At 42.2% G+C, this 7,923-nt stretch overlaps 1 pseudogene; it reads left to right on the top strand.

Annotated features, from left to right (window-relative positions):
• The first annotated feature begins 334 nt into the window (after positions 1-334).
• On the top strand, positions 335-6,446 carry LOC110198521 (nucleoside diphosphate kinase B pseudogene; annotated as a pseudogene).
• Positions 6,447-7,923: the final 1,477 nt, after the last annotated feature.

Here is a 7,923-nt window from a genome sequence, read left to right as displayed (position 1 = left end):
AGCAGCTACCTATACAAAGGCATTGGCAAGAAATGAAATATTATGTATAGGGAAGAGGTAGAAAGTTGATTTGACTGGAACAGAGTAGGTGAAAGGCAGTACCATGAAGTAAGACTGGAAAGGTAGATGGGAGCCAGAACGTAAGAGGCTTAACCATCCTATGCAACATGTACTTCAGAATTTCCTAGGGGCCATGATTTCATCAATGTGGGTTCCTGCAGATCACCTCTATCTCCCCTTATGCCCCCAAGACTGAGAAGGAAATCTTTATGAATTACCTGGTTCCTGGAAATCTATGGCTGTAGAACTCAGGCTTTAGCAACGTCCTGCCAAGATGGACAGGCTCCAAGTGTAAGCTCAGTAATCCAAAGGCCCATTTAAATAAATGGAGGAGCTCACCACCAAGAGCTTGGACACCAAAGCGAGATCGTTTTCAGCCAAAACAATTGACAGGGAGTGTCTTCTAAGGAATGGAGGACCTGAATCAGTGGAAGAATGATTAAATTATGTATCCTTGAAGTATGGAGGTATAAATACTGTCTTAATGCCTGTGGCTCATGTAATGTGGGCATAGAATAGGTATTATTTGTGTAAAGGGGCAACACCTAAGTTAAGACATTTTAAAATGCCCTGAGGTTAGCTTATGTACATGATGCTACTTGCTAGGCTTTTGCTTTGCATAATATACCCACACAGCCATTAAAGTGGTTAATTATTTGAGTTATATGGAGTTACTCCCTAAGCTGCCACTTGGGGAGGTGGACTATTCTCATTTTTATAATAGTGATAATAATAATAACTCATGCTTATATCAACTTTACATACATTATCTGATCTGATCTTCACAACAACTTCGTGAAGGTAGTTATTATTATCTCTATTTTACAGATGAAGAAATTGAGGATCCCAAAAAATTAAACTATTCACTCAGTCACATGACTAGTAAGTTTCTAATGTGGCATTTGAACTCTGATTTTCCTGCCTACAACTCTAGTGCTTTGTCTATCATATCATGATATGAATTAAAATCTGAAACAGTCAGCCTACATGTTACATATTATATTTGTCCTTTGCCATGCCAGGCACCTTAATTATGTCACCTAGAAAAAATTGTCTTGCCAGCTTAATACTGCATTTGGTTAATTTTATTACTTTGGTATTCATGTAAGTTAGAAATGAGGGTCAAAAGCATGTTTTAGATGAAAAACAAACAAAAAGCCCACCCAACAAGAGCAGAAATCCCTTATCATGGTTGAGTTTAACAGAAAATTTTGCTAGTTATTGGACTTGAGAATGCAAAGTTTTGCCATGTCGTAGCCATTTTGGTTTTAAGTCTCATACTCTTTAGAGATCACTTCTCTGCCTCAATTTCCTGATCTGTTTTACACGAAGATTCTAACACTGTTTCGTTTATTTTACATAGTGCATCAAAGATACTGATGCTCTGGACTTCGAGAATCTTGTTTTAATAATCCCTCTGAGTGGTGAACCCTTGTAGAAGACTTGATCCAGAGGATTGGAAACAGCTTGGGGGCAGAGACTTTTCATTTTAGTCTTTGTATGCCCAGCACCCACCACTGGACCTGACACATAGTCAGCACTTATTACATGCTTGCTGAATTGAATTGAATCTATTCAGGATTAAATTGGGATGAAGGATAATGCTAAGATTTAGTATCAGATGTCCCTTACAGATGTCAGTGATAAGACTGAGTTTTTAGGCATCAAGGGACAGTAGCGTAGTACCACCACCCCTCCAGCCAATGTATTCTCTGCCTCTCTGCAGTTAGATTTACAGTGACAATTTTCGACTGATTTCTTTGGACTTAGAACTATAAGGTTCCAGATCTTATGACTCCAAATCCAGTAGTCTTTCCTATGGATTATGGACTTGAAATTCATAAGAATCAAGAGATCTGGCTTCTAATGTTGCCTCTGGCATTAATTATCTGTGTGTCCTTAGACAAATCATTTCCCTTTCTGGTCTTCAATTTCCTTACCTGTAAAATGAGTAGAGTGAACTTCCCCCTTTGGGGAGACCTGATACATGAACCAAAACATAAGCTTTAAGTGAATCATCCTGGGACAACAGAGTTAGGGTAAAGCAAGCCAAAAAAAAGTGTGTAAAAAGGGTGCCTAACCCCTCACATTAGAAGCCAGGTTTCGCTAGGACTGAACCCATTAGGACCCTGTGAGTGAGCTCAAAGCAGTGAGATCTCCCTTAGAAAGAGAAGAAGGTTAAAAAAAAAAAAGAAAAACCTCATGGAATGATTTTATTACCTTGGGGGAGGAGACCATGAGCTTGAGAAATGTATATTACTTCTAGTTTTAGACTTTAGATTTTTTTTTCACTAAAATTCTAAAACTTACATAGCTGGTTGCAACTAAAGGGAGTTTTCATATCACCAAAAAAAAAAAAACAAAAGAAAGAGAAGGAGGACTGTCCTAGCTTCTTGGGCCAAGCATTGGTTTTTAGTTTATATATATATATATATATGTGTGTGTGTGTGTGTGTGTGGTGTGTGTGTGTGTATGTATATGTATATATCTGTATATATACATACATATGTATGTCTATGCACGTATGTCTATATGAATGTATATATGTATGTACACATAGATATCCTCTGTGTGTGTGTGTGTGTGTATTGTTCTTGTTATTCAGTCATTTTAGTCGTGTTCACTCTTCGTGACCCTATTTAGGGTTTTCTTGGCAAAGATACTGGAAAGGTTTACCATTTCCTTCTCCAGCTCAGAGTTAAGTGACTTGCCCAGGATTACACAGCTAGGAAATGTCTGAGGCCACATTTGAACTCAGAAGACTCATCTTCCTGACTTCAGTCCTGGCACTCTGTCCACTGTATCACCTACCTACCCATACATACATATATACATGTGCATATATGTATACGCATCCATATACATATACATATGCCGTCAGTACTCTCTCTCTGTCTCTGTTTCTCTCTCTCCCTTCTCTCCCCAACCACACACACAAAGGACATAAAGCAAACAGGAATCCACCCCATACCTTCCAAAGAATTACCACTAGAACATCTACACTGGACTTGGCCCAAAGACCTCCCATGACCGTCTCTGCCCACCACCACCTCCAGGAGTAGCTAACCTTTTGCATATTTGCTTTCATCGTCGCTTTCCTTACTCCAAGCCCAAGTCTGGCTCTTTCTACTCTCCACCCATCGCTCCCAATCTGCCCTAGGTTACCCTGAGATGTGGGTGCTGGCACATGTGCATACTTGGGAGTCAGTGGCTTGTGAAATCAACAGGCAAGCAAGCTAGGGAACACAGAACATTTTTTGAACCAGATCAGGGTGGATGGGCAGCCCTGCTGGGTTATTTCCACAGAACATTAGAGTGGATTCCACCTCCGAGTGGACATAAAGGGCACTTCAGAACCTCATTTTGTAGGTAAAAGCAGTCTCTTTGAAGGAAGGCAACAGTTGTTGCTTTTTCTTCCTGGCATTCAATTGGATCTGACAACCACAATCCGGGGCAGGGCAGGGCCATCCATCCCCCCACCTACCCGAAATCTTCTGGTTGCTCTTAAGTAATCCCTGGTAGCAAAATATTGCAAAGAGCTCTAAGGAATGAAGAGGCAAGTTCTGTCTCTTTTTCTTAACCTCTGCCCAGTGACAAGGAAAACAGCATGGTACGTTGGCAAGTCTGCTGAATTTGGAGTCAGAGGATCTGAGTTCAAATTTCAATCTGCTATATTCTAGCCGTGTGACCTTAGACAAGTACCTCTCTAGACCTTAGCTTTTTAATATCTAAAAGGAGGGAATTGGATTAGATGACCTTTAAGATCCCTTGCAGCCCTAAATCTGGGTCTTTCTGGGCTTTTAATTCCTCATCTATACAGTAAGGGTGTTGGACTGCCTAATCTTTAAAATGCCTTCCAGAGCTAAGGTTCTCATGCTATCCAAAACTCAGTTTTGAAGAATGGGGGACATTTTTCACCTTGGAAGGAAAAGCCGTACCTAAGCCTCATGAAATGCAATAAGTTTTTCCTTTTCGTATTCAAAAGTCTGTTCTGCTTTATATCTCTAAAAGTATCTGCCTTTTTATTTCAATGACTTCCATTTCATTTTTTTTTTCCATCCTGCCCTAAGAAATGGATGAGCAGAATCTTTGAATAGGATCACTAACTCAGGATAATGACTTCAATCATTTTTTCCCTCCTGGTCTCTTTTTAGAGCACCACTCTGAAATTCTCCTTTCATCCCTCTCCCCCTAAAAGCCTGGGCTCCCTGGCCTCCCTGCAGGCACCCAGGAGGAACCAGATGGTGCCAGTTGGCCAATTCTTGAAAAAAACTGGGAGGGAGATGGGGATGCAAGGCACAAAGGCTCCTGTTCCTGATGCCTGGCGATCAAGTAACCCATTAGAAGCCTTGGGGGAGCAGATTGGGGTGTGGAGGGAGAGAAAGTGTATTTTCTCTAAGTAGAGAGAGGGAAAGCTTCCAAACTGCTGACTCTGCTATAGCAGATGACAAGTCACTGCAATCTGACTCCTTTCCCAATTGTGGGGAATTCTGGTTTCCTGCTGCCTTTGCACAGTCCTCCAGACATGTCATGGCAGCATATCTCTTGCCTTGTGCCCACACACCCGGTACCAGAGAATCAAGAGATGAGCCTATTTGGCTAAGGTTAAAAGGATGCCCTATTTGGCTGAGGTGGAGAAGGCTTGTCTTGCTCTGAAAAAGTCCCTGGATGTGCAAAGCTGCAGAAAGCCTAGTTATTAGTTAACAAGTCAAAGAGGCGTGGGGGGCCTGGCTGGACTTTCACTGCCTTTCATTTGTCCTGATTTTTCTTTTCCTTTTTTCTCATACCAGACAAGTCAGACAACAATATTTAATAAGCAGATATACAAAAGTATGGACGGTGCCCTTCAGGCATTTAAAATCCAAATAGGAAAACACACAGAGAGGAAATTAAGAAAACCTAAAAAGAAACATGGAGATGCAGGTTAATGGAATTCACATTATATGCATAAGTGCCAAGGAGTCAAGGCAGCTTGAGGAGTCAGGATTTGGAGGCAAAAGACATGAGTTCCGCTTCCAAGTCTGCTATTTGCTATCTGTGTGGTCGATTGGGGAAATCATCTAACTTCTCTGGGCTTCCATTTCCTCATCTACGAATAGCAGCCATGCCCTGAACCAAAAAAGCTTTGGGGGTTAAGACCAAGGTGTGCTCCATGAGGTTATTACAGCAAACTGAGGGGATGTCAAAGGGACAAGGTGTGCCAAGGAAAGTAAAATTGGGGGAATTGAAGCCATGGTTTTTCTCTCTCTTTAGCAGCCTTGGTGGGGTAAGCCAGTTTGTGTCCCATGGACTGAAGCTTCTTCATACCTGCCCACTCCTACAAGGCCACATATGCAAATTAGATGCATACACCTAATGAAGCTGGAAATCTGAAAGGGAGGAAGTAGCCTCTTGAAAGCAAAAGTACACCAAAAACTGGCCTGCTAGTGTATCCAATGCCGTCTTTGGGAGAGCAAAAGCTCAAATTCCTATGTTGCATCAGTGAACACTGATTTACTACAAAGCCTACAGGATAATAAAATCATGGGATCATAGGCTAAGAGTGGGAAGGGACCTTAGAGACCTAGTTTGACCTCCTTAATTTACAAAGGAGTAAACTGAGGCCCAGAGAGGTTTTCTATCTTGCCAGGCACAACCATGCTCCACGGTCCTCCAATTCCTGGCCACAGTACCTCCACAAATCACACCTCCTCAGCTCATGATTGGATGGCCCACAATATACGTCTAGCCTTTATCTTTTGTGCTTCACATTCCACCCCAGCCATCATTCTGCCCTCTGCTCTACTGCTGCATGTGGACCATTATCTTCCCCTTTCTACCTCTTCCCCTGGGAACTAAAATCAAATCTATATTACCATTGCTACTAGAAAGACCATATCACTGGCTTCTCAACTCAATCATCTCTCCAATCCACATACGACCATAACCAGCAGTGAGTGTACCTTCATTGCCATCAAACCTGACGGTGCCTAGCAGGGATTGAGGGCTGGTCAGTGACATCACCCAATGTTTTGAGCAGAAGGGATTCCAACTCATGGGCATGACGTTCCTTAAGGCCCTAGAGGAACATCTGAAATGGCATTATGTTGACCATTTTTCCCTGGGCTTATGGAAATACATTAACTCAGGACCTGTTGTGGCCATGGTGTGGGAAGGCTTGAATGTGGGGAAAACAGGGAGAGTAATGCTGGGGGAGACCAACCCAGCTGATTCCAAGCTGAGCACCATGTGTAGGGACTTCCTTATTCAAGTCAACAGGAATATCCTTCACCACAGAGATTCTGTAAGAAGTGCTGATAAGGAAATAAAGCCTGTGGTCTAACCCCAGAGAGCTGGTTGACTATAACTCTTCTGCTCATGACTAGGTCTATGAAGAAGGATTTTAGAAGCTGAAATTCTACCTTTTTTAGTGGTGGTGGTAGTGGGGTGTGTGTGTGTGGGTGCCCATCCCTGAATATAGCTTTTCATGCCAGCTACTTGAAAGGAATTGGAACTGTCATTTTCTAAAACAACTCTGAACCTCATTCAATAAAGCCTTGGAAATCAGGGCAAAAAAAGAAAGGCTATGTCAATCAACTCCCATCTGGTTCTATTTGCCATTCCCAGACCAGAAAACCCTTCTGTGGCCACCACTGCCCTATGTGTGTTATCTGCCCCCATTAGAACATAGGCTGCTTCGGGGCAAGAGCCATCTTGCTCTTTTATGTTTGGCAGAGTTCTTGGCCCATAGCAAAAACTTAACGAATATATTTTTTTTGTTTGTTCAGTCAGTCATTGCCTAAAGTCACACAGCTAGTCACACAGAGCTGGGATTTGAATCCAGACCCTCTGATTTACATCCAGTGTTCTGAACAAGGACTCACAAAGGAGCAGAGCCAAGGAGTAAGTTTCACCTAACTGCTTTAAGAATTGTAAACATATACAAGTAGTTGGTTATCTTCAAATGTTAAGGGGGTCCAGCCTCAGACACATAATGCTCACTAGCTGTGTGTCTCTGGGCAGGTCACTTAACCCCAAATGCCTTACCAAAAAAAAAAAAGGTTAAGGGAGTAATCAATGTTAGGAGGTATGAATGATAGGTAAAGCTGAGACCATGACTAAGAGCCACATGCCCAGAGTCCAAACTACTGAATGAGATCAGGTACTCTAAGGTAGCACATATAAAATGAAAGGCTTAGACTAGATGACCTCCTTTCTAGGGATAAATTTTATAAAGCTATGATTCAATTTGATTCAACAAACATTTATTAAGCACCTGGTGAGTCAAGCAAGCATTTGGCTACTATATGCCAGACACTGTGATACAAAGCACTGGTGATGCAAAGAAAGGTAAAACAAAAGCAAAACTAGTCCCTGCTCTTGAGGAGTTTATAGTCTAATGGGAGAGATAACATGGAAACTATCGTGTACAAATAAGACACAGACAGGATATGTTGGAGATAAATTACAAAGGGAAAGCAGTAGTATTAAGGGGGACTAGGAAAGGCTTCTTTTTTTTTTTTTTGGCTTTTTGATGAGGCAATCGGGGTTAAGCGACTTGCCCAGGGTCACACAGCCAGTAAGTGTCATATGTCTGAGGCCAGGTTTGGACTCAGGTCCTCCTGACTCCAGGGCTGGTGCTCTATCCACTGTGCCACCTAGCTGCCCCTAGGAAAGCCTTCTAGTAGAAGGTGAGATTTTAGCTGGGACTTGAAGGAAGCCAGAGAGGCAAAGAGACAGAGACGAGGAAGGGAGAGCCTGCCAGGCTTGAGGGACAGCACAGAGTTTGAGGAACAGCAAGGAGGTAAGTCATTAGATCAAAAAAGACTCAAGGGAGAGAGGAGTAAGGTATAAAATGATTGGAAAGGTAGGAATGGTCCAAAT

The sequence above is a fragment of the Phascolarctos cinereus genome, unplaced genomic scaffold (genome assembly GCF_003287225.1).
Source record: "Phascolarctos cinereus isolate Bilbo 61053 unplaced genomic scaffold, phaCin_HiC Scaffold_7;HRSCAF=346, whole genome shotgun sequence".
Classification (NCBI taxonomy): Eukaryota; Metazoa; Chordata; class Mammalia; order Diprotodontia; family Phascolarctidae; genus Phascolarctos; species Phascolarctos cinereus.
The sequence above is the reverse complement of the archived record's forward strand: the minus strand, read 5'-3'. Positions and strand labels throughout refer to the sequence as shown.